This window comes from Balaenoptera borealis (assembly GCF_965194805.1).
Source record: "Balaenoptera borealis genome assembly, contig: HAP1_SCAFFOLD_942, whole genome shotgun sequence".
NCBI lineage: Eukaryota > Metazoa > Chordata > Mammalia > Artiodactyla > Balaenopteridae > Balaenoptera > Balaenoptera borealis.
Window position 1 is genome coordinate 138,037 of NW_028123264.1, and position 16,324 is coordinate 154,360.

Sequence of the window (16,324 nt, forward strand, 5' to 3'; positions counted from 1 at the left end):
GCCCATAAGATGATTAGACAAAACTGGCATTGGGATGGAAAATCATGTGTTTCAAGACCCTTCACACCAAGAGATATTTAGGCATTATTACTTAGATTAATTGAGCTTTTATTAAAGCTAATTTTCTAGTATTCACACTTCAAAATACAGATGGAAATAAAATATATAGTTCTCAATTTGGCAGGAGTGTACTATACAATTTATAATAAAGTTGATTTATATTAATTGCTAGAAAATTTATGGGCAACAGATTTATTTTAATGGAGTCATTTATTGTCCTAATTTGTTTTATTGATATTAGGATCCGGACATCTTGCTGTTTTAAAAAGATACTCAAGCACAGGGAGATCAGCTCCGTGCTTTGTGACCACCTAGAGGGGTGGGATAGGGACGGGGGAAGGGAGAGGCAAGAGGGAGGGCATCTGGGGCTATATGTATATGTATAGCTGATTCACTTTGATATACAGCAGAAACTAACACAACACTGTAAAGGAATTATACTCCAATAATGCTGTTAAAAAAAAAAAGTTAACAAACAGCAAATTAAAAATGGATGATTTTTTTAATCCATTTACAATTAATTAAATAGTACATTTTGTTTTCTTTTCTTTTTTCTCCTTATGATTGTTGTTTTTCATTGTCGCCCCTATGTCCTTATGCTAATAAATAAAGTTGGTTTCTGCTAAATACAGTATTGAAAATCAAGAAGGAAATACACTATTCTCTTATTCTCCTTTAATTTGAAAATATGTGTATTGGCACCACTATATTGCTTTCAGTTAACGTTAATTTGTGTGTACTTTACATTTTTTTATCAGTCTTGCTAAGGGTTTCTCTTAGTTTCCTGTTGCTGCTGTAACAAATTAACACAATCTTAGTGACTTAAAACACCACAAATTTATTATTTTACAGTTCTGGAGATCACAGTTCAAAATAGGTCCAACTAAGCTACAGTTAAAATGTTTACAGGACCCCATTCCTTCTGCACATTCTGGGAATCCATTTTCTTGCCTTTCTCAGCTTCTAGAGGCTCTCCCCAATCCTCAGCTACTGGCCCCCTTCCATACTTACAGCCTGAAATGAAATCATTCTCACTTTGCTTCCACTGTCACATCTCCTTTTCTGACTCCAACACTTCTGCTTCCCTCGTCTACTCTTTTTCAAAATAAGGACCTTTGTGATTACACTGGCTCACCAGGGTAATTCAGGAAACGCTATGGAGATCCTAACTTAACTGCATCTGCAATGTCTCTTTGCCATGTAAGGGAACATATTCCCAGGTTCTGGGAAATAACACTTTTACAACTTGGGAGGGGGTATTATTCTACTACTACAGAGTTTATCAATTTTGTTAAACTTTCAAAGATTAAAGCTTATGGCTTTGTTATTTTTCTCTATTTTATATCTTTGATCTTTGTTCTCATCATTCTACTTTTTATCCTTCTTCTTCCTCTGGGTTTTAAATTTTCCTTTTTCCTTTTTAGAATCTTGAGATGGAGGCTTAGCTTATTGATTTTTTAAACTTTCATATTTAAATGATAAAGTATATCCAAAGACTGTTTTGCCTCAATCATATAAGTTTTGATAAGGGAAATTTCTATTTCCATACTGTCAATAATATATTTTAAATTCCCATTGCATTTTTTTAAAGAAGTGTTAATTTAGACACGTACTGCTAATTCTCAAACACATAAGATTATCTCATTATTCTTCGCGAAAACACTTATTCATTTATGTATGTTCACAGAACATATGATCCTTTGTGACTTATTGAGACTTGTTTTATAGCCCCAAAGACTATGTATTTTAGCTGCCAGATGTAGTATTCTATAAATTTCTGTTAGGTAAGTTAGATAATAATATAGTTTAAAACTTTTATATCTAGAACAGATATAGCAGAGGAGAAGGGGTTGAGAGGTGGGCAAAATGGGTAAAAGGGATCGACTCTGTGGTGATGGATGATAACTACACTTTTGATGATGATCCCGTTGTGTATTGAATTACAGTGTTGCACACCGGAAACTTTTATAATGGTATACATCAATTTTACTTCAATAAAAAATAAAGCTTTTATAGCATTACTGATTTTTTTGTTTTTAATTATGAGAAAATCCTATTTGAAATAGCTGTGGTTCATTGTATATTTTTCTGTAGCTCCTGTTAATTCTGTCAATGTTTTAAATGTATGTTGCTTTGTGTTATTACTGGTTATTTTCTAAATTCAGCTTTTTAATCTTTCACTTTTCAAAGTGACTTAAATTATGCCCATTAGCCATTATTGTAAGTAAAATACCATGTATTGTTGTTTTGTCCTTTGTACTTTAGTTGTCACTCATTCTCCTTCTATTATGTGTTATGTATCTGCAGTGTAGTTTTTTCTTCAAAGAGTTAGTAACTATTTAATATATTTTATAAATATTATTTTATAGTTAAATTCACAATTTCCCTTTCCGGTGATCTTCATTTCTTCCTGCAGATACGTACATCAGTAAATTTGTGCTCATTTTTGTTTGTTTGTTTTGGTTTGGTTTGGTTTTCTTTGTCTTATCTGAAGCGCTATCAACAGTATTCCTTGCAGTCTGGTTCAGCTAGCAACAAATTCTGCCTGTTCTTGTTTATTTGAAAATTTCATTATTTAACCTTAATTTTGGGACAAAATTATTAGTAGATATAAAATTTGGGGGTTACACATTTTTCCTATAATTTCATTAAATATATGATTTTATTATCTCTGGCTTCACTTGTTTCTGATGATGTTAGCTCTCATTCTTCTTATTGTTGTGCCAGAATATAATGTATCTTTTTATTTTCTGGTTAAATATTATTTTCATTTATGATGTTTGACTATGATGTGACTTTCTTTGAATGTATTCTATTTGTGTCTTGCAGAATTTTTTAAAAATAAGTTTTTGTTTTTAGAAAAGATTTTAGATTTATAGAAAAATTGAAAGGGTAATACAGACAGTTCCCATATACCCAGCCCCGAGTTACATTCTGCACCCATCCTGGATTCCCCTGACCTCTTAAATGATTTTTTTAAATTTGTTTATATTAATATTTACTATTTGAGCTGTAAAGCTCTATGGAATTTTACAAATGCTTAGTGTCATGTATCTGCAATGAAAGTATACAGCATTGTTTTGAAACGCTGAACATATTCCCTGTGTTTCATCATCATTTCTAGCCCTTCTTTAATCTACTGGCCATTACTGATTTACCATGCCTATAGGTTCTGTCATTTCCAGATGTCATATAAGTGGAATAATTCAGTATGTAGACTTTTGCTACTGGCTTCTTTCATTTTACCCTATACATTTAATATTCATCCATATCCTTTCATGGCATTTTAGTTCATTTATTTTTCTTCATTGAATAATATTGCACTGTTTGAATGTACCACACTTTGTTTATCCATTCATCTATTTCTCTCTTGATTGTCTTTGTCCCTTGTGAAATACCAGTTGACTGCATTTCTGTGCATCTCCTTCTGGGCTGTTTATATGGTTTAATTGATCTATGTGTCTATTCTTGAGCCAATATCATGCTCTCTTGATTACTGTAGCTTTATAGTAATTCTTGAAATCAGGAATTGTTAGCACTACAGCTATGCTGTTAATCTTCTATTATTGTTTTGGCTCTTTTAGGTCTTTCTCCTTTCCACATTAACTTGATATTAGTGTGTCAATATCAAGAAAATAGCTCACTGGAATTTTGATTGGAATTGCATGGAATATATAGATACAGTTAAGAAGAATAAACATCTTAATAATATTGATTTTTCCAGTCAGTATACACAGAATAACTCTTGATTTATTTAATCTTTGGTTTCTTTTATCAGCATTTTATAGTTTTGCACATATAGTTCCTATACATATTTTGTTAGATTTATATTTAAGTACTTCATCTTTATGGTACAATATACATGGTATGTTTTTTTTTGTTTTTAATATTAACTAGAAATTTATTTTATTTATTTATTTTATTTATTTTTGGCTGTGGTGGGTTTTTGTTTCTGTGCGAGGGCTTTCTCTAGTTGCGGCAAGCGGGGGCCACTCTTCATCGCGGTGCGCGGGCCTCTCACTATCGCGGCCTCTCTTGTTGCAGGGCACAGGCTCCAGACGCGCAGGCTCAGTAGTTGTGGCTCACGGGCCCAGTTGCTCCGCGGCACGTGGGATCTTCCCAGAGCAGGGCTCGAACCCGTGTCCCCTGCATTGGCAGGCAGATTCTCAACCACTGCACCACCAGGGAAGCCCAACATGGTATGTTTTAATTTCAAATTTCATTGACTTATTAAATGTATGTGTGTTTATATTTATATGTACGGTATATATACAAAATACATATATATGTATGTATAGCATATACACAAGAATATATACTAAACCATGAATCCTGTGACCTTGTTATAGTCCTTTATTATTTCCATAATTTTCCAAAATTATATTTTTCTGCAGAGACAATCATGTCATCTGCAAGTATAGACAGCTTTATTTAATCCTTTCCAAGCCAAATACTTTCTCTTTTTTTTTCTTTCTTGTTTTAACGTACTAGCTAAAAATCTCAGTAAAACGGAGAGTAGGAAGAGTAAAAGAGAATATCTTTCCTTTTTTCTGGATTTTAGTGAGAAAGTTTTCAACTTCTTAACATGATATATAAATATTTTTATTTCACGTAATGCTTGTGTCTGGTTTTGGTATTATTGTAATGCTGACCTCATAGAATGAGTTTCCTCAGCTTCTGTTTTCTGGAAGGGATTGTGGTAATTGGCACCATTTCTTTTGATTTGGTAAAATTCACCGGTGACTATCTGAACTGAAGGTTTCTTTTTTGGAAGGTTTTTGATTATTGATACAATTTTTTTTTAATAGATATGGGCCTGATCAGATGACCTGTCTCTCCTTGTGTAAGTTTTAAGCATTTGTGTCTGTGAAAAAATCATTCTGTTTCATCTAAATTATAGAGTTCTGCTTGTTGTTCTTTACTGCCTTTTTAACATTCATGAAACAGGTCAGGATGACGTCTCTTTAATTTCTGATATTGGTAATTATTTTTTCTTTTCTTTTCTTTTTCTGTTAACCTGGCTAGAGGTTTATCAGTTTTGCTGGTCTTTTCAAAGAAGTTTTTGGTTTCATTGATTTTCTCTACTAAAGTTTTCAGTTTCAATAACTTATGCTCACATATGTATTATTTCTTTTTACTTTCTGCTTACACTAATATTAAATTGTTCTTCATTCTCTAGTTTCCTGAGGTGGAGCTCAGATTACTGATTATAGATCTTTCTTCTTTCTGAATATATGCACTTAATTTTCCTCTCAGCACTGCTTTCTCTGTATCTACAATTTTTTTAAAATTTTTATTTCTATATAATTGCTTTTTAAAATTCCTCTTGAGACTCTTCTCTGTGATCCACATGAGTTTGAGAAAAATGTATATTTTATTGTTGTTGAGTGGAGTATTCTATAAATGCCAATTATATTAGTTTGATTGCTATTACTGTCCAGGTCAAGTCTATCCTTACTGATTCTGTACCTACTTGATCTATCAGTTTTTGCTTCACATATATTGAAAGCTTGATGTCAGATTCCACAACTTTAGGAGTTTTATGTCTTTTTGGAGAATTGATACTTTTATTAATATGTAATGTCCCACCTTTTCCTTGGTAGTTTTAATTAAAAAAAATTTTTTTTTTAACATCTTTTTTTTTTTTTTAAACATCTTTATTGAAGTATAATTGCCTTACAATAGTGTGTTAGCTTCTGCTTTATAACAAAGTGAATCAGTTATACATATACAATATGTTCCCATTTCTCTTCCCTCTTGCATCTCCCTCCCTCCCACCCTCCCCATCCCACCCCTCTAGGTGGTCACAAAGCACCGAGCTGATCTCCCTGTGCTATGCGGCTGCTTCCCACCAGCTATCTATTTTACATTTGGTAGTGTCTATATGTCAATGACACTCTCTCACTTGTCTCAGCTTACCCCCACTGGAATGGTTTTGACCCAGAAAGAATGTCACCAATAAACAGTCTCAGTGTGAAACAAGATAGAGAACAACCCCTCAGGGAGCTCACTGTAAGGCTGGAGGCAAGGCCCCTCCTACACTTTTCTTCACTCCCACATGGAGCAAAAGACTCAGTTATGTGTTTAGTCCAAATCTTGTAAAGCAGCACTGGCTGTAGGGGCTAACCCTGCCCTTTGTTTCCAGGTGTCCCAAGCTGATTCTTAAATCAGCTTTGTTGAAATTAATATGCCTACTCCAAAGTTTTTAGTTTAGTATTAACTTAATATGCCTTTCTTATTCCCTTTACATTTTTTGAATTATTGGAATTTATTTTTAGAATAGTTTTGAGCTTGCAGAAAACTTGAGCAGCATGTTCAGAGTTCCCATATACTCCCCCTCCCACTCCTTCCCTTGCCCTCATTATTAACATCTTGCCTTGGTGTGGTAAGCACGTTAAAATTGAACCTACATTGATACATTGTTATAAAATAAAGTCAGTTATTTTAAGGGCTCACATTCTTTGTGATCTACAGTTCTGTGGGTTTTGTCAAAGGCATGATGTTATGTACCCACCATTACCACCACATCATGTGGAATAGTTTTACTGCCCTAAAAATCCTGTCTGCTCTAGCTGTTCATCCTTCCCTCCTCCCCTCCCCAATCCCTGGCAGATTGTTCTTTTTTTCACTGTGAATATGATAAATTCCAGATTTTCTCCAAATATATTATGGCAGATTATACTCCAACACATGGAAGGGAAGTATTATCACAGTAGTTTTTTTTCAAGTATAATCAGACTGGGTTTATGCCTCTCCTACAAAGATTGATAATAATAAAAGTATATTGTCTCTAACACTTGTTCACCTGAGTTTGGATTATATAAGAACTACTGAAATAGGCCACCAATCTTCCAACTCTTGTGCTAGAAAGAGCCTCTTTTTTTTTTTTTTTTTTTTTGTCTAAACCATACTAGCCTCTAATGAATTCAGCCAATTAAAGGAACTAAAGGTTTCTTTTCTCATTGTTCCTATGATCTATGTACTCTGTGTGCCTACAAGATGCCAGTATTAAGAGTTCATTCCTTGCATATTCTCTGTCCATCACCACTGCCGTATGCTATGAGGAAGTGCTTCTTCTCCACCCCTCACTTGGGTTACAGAAGGATTAGTCTGTATAACCACTTACTCTAGGCTAAGTGAGGTCTTTGAGTGCCTCATAAGGCCTCTTTAGCCATAGTTCTTGATGCTCTGGACTTATTGGCATGTTCATAGGAGTTTTTGTGGAAATGTAGTTACCTGGAAGTGCTGAGGTGTTTGTTCGCTTGTTTGAAACTTGAGTAACGTAAACACCTTGTTCTTCTGCTTAATCCCCAAGGATTGACATGGGGATGGTTCAATTTCTCCTTTTAGTATATTCAGTAGACTAACGCAGCAATGTGCTGTGTTCTCCTTCAATAGTCCTTGTTGCTCCCATTTACTACCCACATGGTAAGAAAGCTGTCCTACATGTTTATCTCAAACTTACATGGAGAAATTTGAGAAGAGTCAATTAGTAGAACCATCCATAATGTCAACTACTCGTAAGGGTCTATAGAGGCAAACATAGATACATATATCCATGTCTGTCTGTCTATCTATCTATCTATCTATCTATATCTCCTCTGGAAATTTTTTTCCGTGATACATTAGTTGGTGGGAACGAATTTTTCATAGAATATGTAAAGGCCATTCTGTGTGTACATGTTTGTATATATTTCATAATTTTCCATGTATATGTAGATAGAAATCTACACACCAAAGTTCTACTTCATTTATGTAATTATTAAGGTTATTTTTATAATGAAATGTTAAGATTTCAAAGAATTTTTATCTCCTAATTTTCTCCCAAATATTAATTGAATTACATAGGGGAACATGTAATCTAAATTCCTAAATAGTTATATCAATATTGATGCTAATTTTCAACGCTTTTTTCATCAAGTGTATATATTAATAAGATGTATGAAATTTTTTAATTCTAGTAATAGCTTTAGGTATAGATTTTTTTTTTTTGATCTCTATGTGTGTGGTGTGTTTTATTATATATTAGTCTCTTAAATCAAATAGAAAACAAAAAGTGGAGCTACAAACCAAAGTTACAACAGGATTAGCTTTTCTCATCGCCCGTCTGTCTACTTTTGCCGGAGGTCTTTATTTCTTCATAAGGCTTTGAGCTACTGTGCAGGGTCCTTGACTCCAACCTGAAGAACTCCCTGTGGCAGGCGGGTCTGGTGGTTAAGAACTCTTGATTAACTGGGAATGTCTTGATTTCTCCCTCATTTTCGAAGGAAAGTTTTGCTAGATATAGGATTCTTGGTTGATGGTTTCTTTCCTTCAACACTTGAAGTACATTGAGCCATGCCATCTGGCCTCCGAGGCTCCTGATGAGAAATCTGCTCAAGACCTTCCTGGCAAATCTTCTCTCAGCTTCATAGAACTTTCATAATGTACCTTATCGTGTCTTATGCAGCAGAACATTTTGTATAGTATCGTGAAGTCAGTTAAGTTGTAACATTATTTTGAGACCAGAATTTAAGGAAAAGGAATTGAATATTTCAAGTGTAGACATTATGAGGTCTTTAAAATTATTACAGATTTTCAAACGAGAAATAAAAAGGCCACTGAAGTATCCTACAGATTTTAATTTATAACAAAGTGAATACCAATATCTAATAACACACGTAAAGAAAAATTTCTTTGGGATCCTTTTTCCTAAGTGTAAAGGGGCCTTGAACTCAAGAAGTGAGAAAACCCCTGTGGTTTACCCCCAGCTGTGATGCGTCCATTTCTTGCTCTGACCTCAGAGTGCACCACTGTGATGTACTTCACAGAGCCCTGTAAAAGGGGCAGCTGGGCCCAGGTTTTTGGTCCTTAGAGCCCAGGAAGCTGCTTTTGGTGACCTGACGGCCTTGGACCTACAGTTAGCTTGTTTTTTCCTTGTTTCTGCCATTTTGTTGATTTATTTTTCTCTTTTCTCTACTCTTTTTTATCTTTCTCATTTTTCTTTCTTCTTTGCCTTTTTCTCATTTTTCTCTCTTTATCATTTCTTTTAGTTTTAAATTTTTTCTTCTCAAGTTTTTGGTGTTTCTTTTCCATTTCTTCTGCTTTCTTTTCTTCCTTTCTTCTTTTTCTCATTTGTATCTTAATTTTAGTTAGTATTGCTAGATTAGTACAGTTAGCATAGTCAGTACTGTTGTTATAGTTAGCATAGCTGGTGTAGTTAATACTTGATTAGCATAGTTAGTGTAGTTAGTGCTAGTTAGCGCTGTTGGTACAGTTAGCGTAGTTAGCGTTGTTAGTAGAGACAGCACACTTAGCACTGTTAGTACAGTTAGCATTGTTAGTTAGCGTAGTTAGCGTTCTAGGTAGTGCTGTCAGTCAGTGTAGTTAGCAGGTCACCATGATGCAGGGCCTCACAGCCAACTCTGCTGACAAGGAGGCTCATATTGATGGCTTTGAGATCCTCCGCACCATTGGTGAAGGCACCTTCGGTAAAGTGAAGTTGGCGCGGCACATTCTGACCGGGACACAGGTGGCTCTCAAGGTGATTAAGAAAAGGCGTCAGAGCGTCGCAAGTGTCCAGGCACTTTTCCGGGAAGTGTGCGGTATGAAGCTCCTGAATCACCCCAATATTGTAAAACTGCTGGGGGCGATTAACACAGAGGAGGCATTTATTCTGGTGATGGAGTACCTCAGTGGGGGGGACATGTACCACTATTTGAAGATCCATGGCCGTATGACAGAGGTGGAGGCCCGAGGCCCATTCCAGCAGCTGCTCTCCGCCCTGCAGCACTGCCACCAGAGGGGCATCGTGCATCGGGACCTGAAGCCAGAGAACATCCTCTTTGATTCCAACATGAATATCAAACTTACAGACTTTGGCCTCAGCAACAAGTGTGATGACTCTGGACAAATGGACACAATCTGTGGCACACCCCCTTACTTTGCCCCGGAAATCTTCCTGGGGCAGAGCTACAGCCCTGCGGTGGACGTGTGGAGCCTGGGAGTAGTGCTCTACGCCATGGTAACTGGGTGCCAGCCCTTCTGGGGAAAAGACTACCAGGAGCTGCGGAAGCAAGTCCTAAAAGGGAAATACCACATCCCACCTTATCTGTCTTTGGAGATAAGGGATCTATTACAAAAAATGATTGCCCTCAACCCCAGTGACAGAGGCACCTTACCTGACCTCATGAGTCATGCTTGGTTAAACATGGGCCAGAAGGAGCCACTCCAGCCACCCTGTGAAGAGGACCTGAAGGTGACAACAGTGACGACTCCGGGCTTGACTTGCGACCAGATCCAGGATGCTGGAACAGGCAGTGTGAGCGCCAAGAAACCCCAGGTAGGGGCCTCCATCGTAACTGTGAGGCCCTTCTGTCGCGGGGACCTCAGCGGCAGTGAACTTGAGCCTTCTCAAAGCCCTGTGGTGTCCCCCCTGAAAAGCAGGTGGCTCTACCAGGGAGAAAACGTGCAGCTGCAGGAAGACCAGCAGGCGGAGCAGAAGACCGGTGAGTCTGCCTGTCCCCCACCCAGCCTGGAGGCGAGGACTGCCACCCCCAGCCCAGCCCCCCAGTGTGGCACTGGGACATCCCCCTCCACCAGCAGCAGGATTGGAGCCCCAGAGGGAACCAGCTGCCCCCCGGGTGTGTCCAACACTGGAGGGTCCTCCCACACTGGGCAGCCTGAGAGTGTGTCCTCATCCACTCCCTCTGGCCACAGCCAGAAAAAGCAAGGGGTGGCTAGGAGAATCTGGAACTTTGTTTTGAAACATCTTTGTTGCAAGCTGCCCAGCAAGAGGCGTCATAATAAAATGAGCCCATGTGAACCCCATGCATGACCGAGGCAGGAAGGTCAGGCCGCCGCACTCCCTGGGGCCCGGTCCAGTGGAAGATGAGGGTGTTCTCTGCGCGGCCTTCAGAAGCATCGTATCCAAGACCCTGGCCAGCTCAGAGGATGGTCCGGAGCAGCCCGGGCGACCGAAAGCGAGGCCACCGTGGCTGCAGGTCTGCCCCTCAACCCCCACCTGGGTGAAACTTCAGAGACTGGACTGTCATTCCTGGGTCACGTCTCCCCTCCCCCACTCTTCTGTCTTCCGTGTTGGTGGGGGAGGGGGATAGTTCTTGTTCCAAGGACTCCTTGGTTCTTCCAATTCTAGTTAATAAACTTGATGCTCGGGCTTCCCTGGTGGTGCAGTGGTTGAGAATCTGCCCGCCAATGCAGGGGACACGGGTTCGAGCCCTGGTCTGGGAAGATCCCATGTGCCGCGGAGCAGCTGGGCCCGTGAGCCACAATTACTGAGCCTGTGCATCTGGAGCCTGTGCTCCGCAACAAGAGAGGCCGCGACAGTGAGAGGCCCGCGCACCGCGATGAAGAGTGGCCCCCGCTTGCCACAACTAGAGAAAGCCCTAGCACAGAAACTAAGACCCAACACAGCCATAAATAGATAAATAAATACTTTTAAAAAAAAACAAAAAAAACTTGATGCTCCAGAAAGATGTATCACACCCTGCTTTGCATCTGCTGTGATGTATAGTGCTCAAGGAGACACCTAGAAAGACAGAAGCTGAGAGATTGGAGTGTGGATGCACAAATAGAGTTACTAGGAATGGGAGAAGTACAATTTAAACTCAGTTACTGGGGCGCACACTTCCACTCCAGCACAACGCAGTGCTTTACATGTTTACATGGCCCCAAGGTATTATAGGACACATTCCCATTAGCTCTGTTGCTTCTGGGCCGTGCTCAGGAACTAGGTCAATACAGATGCTCCTGGGTGGGGATCCAGCGTCCACATTGCTCAGTTCCATCCTTTTCCATAAGCCCGAGCTCACCCCCAGCCTCCTCCCCACAAACAGGTGGAGGTCAGCTCATGACTCTCACAATCCTCAGGTTCTTCCAACCTGCTTTCATCCTTGGGGAAAACCAGCCAATTGTTGGCTTGTCTTTCCCAAAGTTATCATCCTCTTTATTTCTAATGTGGAACACCTACCTCTTTATTCAATTTCAGATTTTATAAAATACTGGAAAAGTCTTTGGCTTTAAGCTGCTTTTTTCTGCTTTCCTACAACAAATGTCCATTGAGAAAGAAAACAGAAAATCATTATCTAATTGAAATTGTAGGAGCAAATATATGTAGAAAAAATATATATACCTTAATACTGTCCCATTTGTATACGTATTTCTGATCAGTGCCATTTGTATAGCTTCACTATTAATTGTCAATTCCTTTGGGGTAACCTGGAGTCCCTACTGACATGCAAACATTCTCTGAGAAAACAGCACTGCTATTACCACTTAACTATGCTTTAAGGTAAATTAATTTGTCCACTGACAGTCACTAGACTGCAGTGGTTGGTATGACCACTGACAGTCACTAGACTGCAGCTCGTTAAGATTGGTTATAAAATGTGTTTTGCTGGAGGGTGGGGGAGAGGAAGTTTCTGAGCCCAGTTGATATTCTCAGACTAATTCACAGTGTGGTCTTGGGGGCTGTTCCTGTCTCTGGAATAGAAGCGGCCAGAGAGTGAAGAATTACAAGAACATTTACTTCCTTCATTTCCTCTTTAGTTCTAAATATATCTCAATGTCCAAAAATAAAAGGCTATGTAATATATTTCCAGTTTTTCTTTATGAATAGGATCAGTAAATAATTAATAAAAGCAAATTAAAAGTGAACTTGTCACAAAGGGAACAATCCTTTGTCTGACATTAGTGAACAGCCTGGTTTTTAATATAAAATATTTTATAAAAGAAAATTATGCTGAGTTGCACTCAGGGTAATTAACTTTTCAGATGCAATAGCTTTAAACTATTTATGTTGCTTGAGAATAATTACTTGTAAGCAATTTGTTTCAATTTTATAAACTAGGGCCAGTTATTATAGGTATTACAGAAGCAGTAATTGCTATTCAGCAGGGTGACGCTTTGCTCTGTCCTCTCAGCGACTCCTGGTTGGAGATACGGGGGCACAGGACGGTAGGGAATTTGTAGCTGCTTTGCTTTTAACATCATTGTGTTAAGGCTGCAAGAGACTAGCTTATAAAGTATGAGAGTCAGGCAAAGAGTTTGAACCTACACTATAAAATCCTGTAGTTCTACCCTCTTTACAATATCTGGCAAATCATTCATTTCACTAGGTTTATAGAGAGCCATTTAGTAAAATGAAATGGGTATCCTATGGGTAAAGATTTAATGTCTAGTGCAATCTAGGGCATTATAGTGCTACCTTCCAGCTCTTCTCTCCCAGTGTCTTATACTGGAGTTAGTGATGTGCACATATCTATTCATAGTTCCTCATTCCAATGAACTGTAAGGTCTTGAAATTGAAGGCATGACTTAGCAAAACTTTTTTCAAGGAGCAGGCACACAGAATATGAGTGCTGATTACATTTCATAATTAAATTCATTTTTTTTCTAATATAAACATTGAATTTCTCCTTAGCTTTCATACTAAGAAGACCTTGCAACTCACAAGATTTGACAAATAACTCACCTCTTTGATTACATGTTTATTTGCATATTACTTTTTACCTGATATGAGAAAGAACACAGCTAAATACAGTTGTACTGGGAGTTTTGTACACGTGTGGAGGGATGAGAGAGAAAGGGTGTCGCTAACAATGGATTCTGACAGCAAGAGGGAGGCAGGAGGTCCTTAAGGACAATCCCTACTATTAGTTAGTGGTGGAGCTGAGGGGGGTCTGTATTCCAGTGATGTTTGTTTTTGTTCTGTTTTTATCCTCATAATTGTGTATCTGAGCAGCAACCCCCTGATTGGTTTTGTATTGGTTATTAATTATTTACTAATTATTAATTACTAATACAACCTCTGTATATATTTTGTAAAATTTATCTATATTTTATAAAACATATTTTATGTTATTTATTAGATAAAACTTTTTGTAATCTTGTAAAAAACATTAGCAAGGGTTAAAATGATCATCCAATTTTTTTTCTCTATAGTAAATATAACAGGGACTTTTGGAAGGAAGAACCATTTTAATGTGTGTAATCTTCCTAAACTGTATATGTGGGAATCCATATGAAAATGCCAGGCTGGCCAAACCTACTAGATACATAAATACATACTCGTTAAAATGTTGAATGATGGTTCAAAATCATGGCTCAGTTTGGAACCATGACTAGAAAGAGCTAGGAGAATGGCAGTTAGATAAATACTTAGTATTTCTAAAGGGATGTGGGACACAGTACCTCTTAAACATGGCATGCCCAAGAGTCACATGAAAAGGAATTGTAGTAAAGGGGTTTTGACTTTTCAATTCTCATTCAAGATTATAAACCAACTCTGGAATCATATGTGAACCATACCTAATCCTTGCTTGTTGCTCAACCTATTGTGTCTAACTCTGAGAAGCAGATTTCAGAGGGACAAAGGGAAAGAAGTTTGCAACACTAGGCCTATGAATTAAGCCCTGCTTAGTTCTCCTCTTTGATTTTACTGTGTACTGATATAGTATACGTCAAAGCATTTTATATAATCTGCACACCAAAGAATTCACACTGAAATGTGGTTATGGCACTAAAACTATCTTGCCAAAAGCCATTCTCCACAGAAGAGGAGTGAATGTGTGTTCCCAAACTTAACTTAAAGTGATAACTTGATAAAATCCTTTGAATATCGGATGTGACTGGTGTGTAAACTAGATAGTGTCCTATTCAAAGATGCTTCAGGGTGTTTCCTGAAATAGATGTACTTATTTGGATTGGCTATATTTTCTGTCACTCCCTGTCTGAATTACAGGAAGCGCCTCATCATTAGGTGACCTGATTTGACCCCAGTTCCTCTCCCACAACTTCTCTATATGGTAGCCAGAATTGTCATTAACAAACAGAAGTTCAGTCTTTTTCTAAATTAGCTCCCATTTCACTCTGAATATAAACCAAACTCTTCAAAATGACTTAAAAGCCCCACATGATTACCCCTCCCTTAGTTCTCAGACATCTCACATCACTGAGCTGCAGCAGGAGCTCCGGTTCACCTTCTGCTTCTCCGGTGACACTAGCTTCATAGCTTTCTCCAAACATACCAGACAAGTTCCACATTTAGGATTTTGCTCTGACTCTGAATGGGTCAATTTTCCCCAAATAGCTTCATGGGTGAAGTCCCTCACTTCTTCAAATTTTTGGCTCAACTATCACCAAAAGGAGGTCTACCCATACCAGCCTAAGTAAAAGTAGAATCCACCCCCAGGCCCCGCCTACAATTGAAAACCCTTTCCTTGTTCTTTCATTCCATAAGGCTCATGGCCTTTTAATGTAAAATATCATTTATGTGTCCATGTTTATCATTATCTGCTGCCCCATCGCTTCTAGAATGTAAGCTCCACAAAGGCAGGCATCTTTGTTTGATTCACTAAAGTATCTTTGGAAAGTGAAATAAAACCTGGCTCATTGTGGGCCATCAATACATTTTTTTTTTTTTTAAGTTGAATTAAATGAAAAGGAGACAGGAACAAATCATGTTTTGGCCTACATGTAAATGATAGCATTAAATTGTCAATTGTCCTTGGAAACAATTGGAGAAAAGTTAGAAAATCTTTTTTTTCCCCCCTTTAAAAATCAGCAAATTGTATAGAATTGAGAATTTACCTTGGAGCAATTTAGAATCCATGTGTTGTTTGAATTTTGACTAAGCAATGTCTTTAAGTTCACCAAATTAATCAAGCAAACAAACCTGAGTCTAAATGCAGACTTCCTTACGAAGTACATATTAAATGATCTTACAAGTATAGGAGGGAACTGCTCCCAGGAGTGGGGTTGACCGGTGTCAGAAGCTAATAAAGGTTTGAATATTAAAATAAATAGAATTAAATTAAATTAAGCCTTAATGATCATGAACAATGAAGTAAGTTTCCAATGCTATATATCAGAAAGACCTTCCTAAGAAAAAATGTCATTTGATTAGTTTCAATAAGCTTTATTATGCTCAACAAATCAAGGGATGATCTACTTAATTTTTCATATTAAAAGTTTGTAATTTTCATCTAGTTTAATGTTCACAGGCTTTCAGAATTTTTGTTCACTTGATATTTTTTAATTAAATCCTTAGGTTGTGAAGTTTTTCCCTTAAAGTAAAATCTTCCTTGCATTTTACAAATAAAAGTTACCTGTTGCAATATTCAAATAACATATATTATGCCTCTGCTCCATCAGCATATTGACAGATTTGCTGCTGAGACATAATGGGTTGTTCTCTTGGTTAAGTCTTAAACTATACTGAGTATTACCTATGAAAAACTGCGAGTAGTGATTTGATAGAATGTCC

The 16,324-nt window shown here is 37.7% G+C and overlaps 1 long non-coding RNA gene across 13 annotated transcripts in view; it reads left to right on the plus strand.

The window, feature by feature from the left end:
- The window catches only part of LOC309621723, a 281,097-nt gene that overhangs the window by 135,061 nt on the left and 129,712 nt on the right, over positions 1 to 16,324 (plus strand). For 3 of the 13 annotated variants that reach the window (XR_014240208.1, XR_014240210.1, XR_014240213.1), the window contains one exon: positions 4,105 to 4,259. The exons of 9 other annotated variants lie outside the window; for them this stretch is intronic. This is a non-coding gene — a long non-coding RNA (uncharacterized lncRNA). Of the gene's footprint in view, positions 1 to 4,104; positions 4,260 to 4,868; positions 4,904 to 16,324 lie in introns of all 13 variants that reach the window. One more of the 13 variants, XR_014240209.1, reaches the window with a different exon arrangement.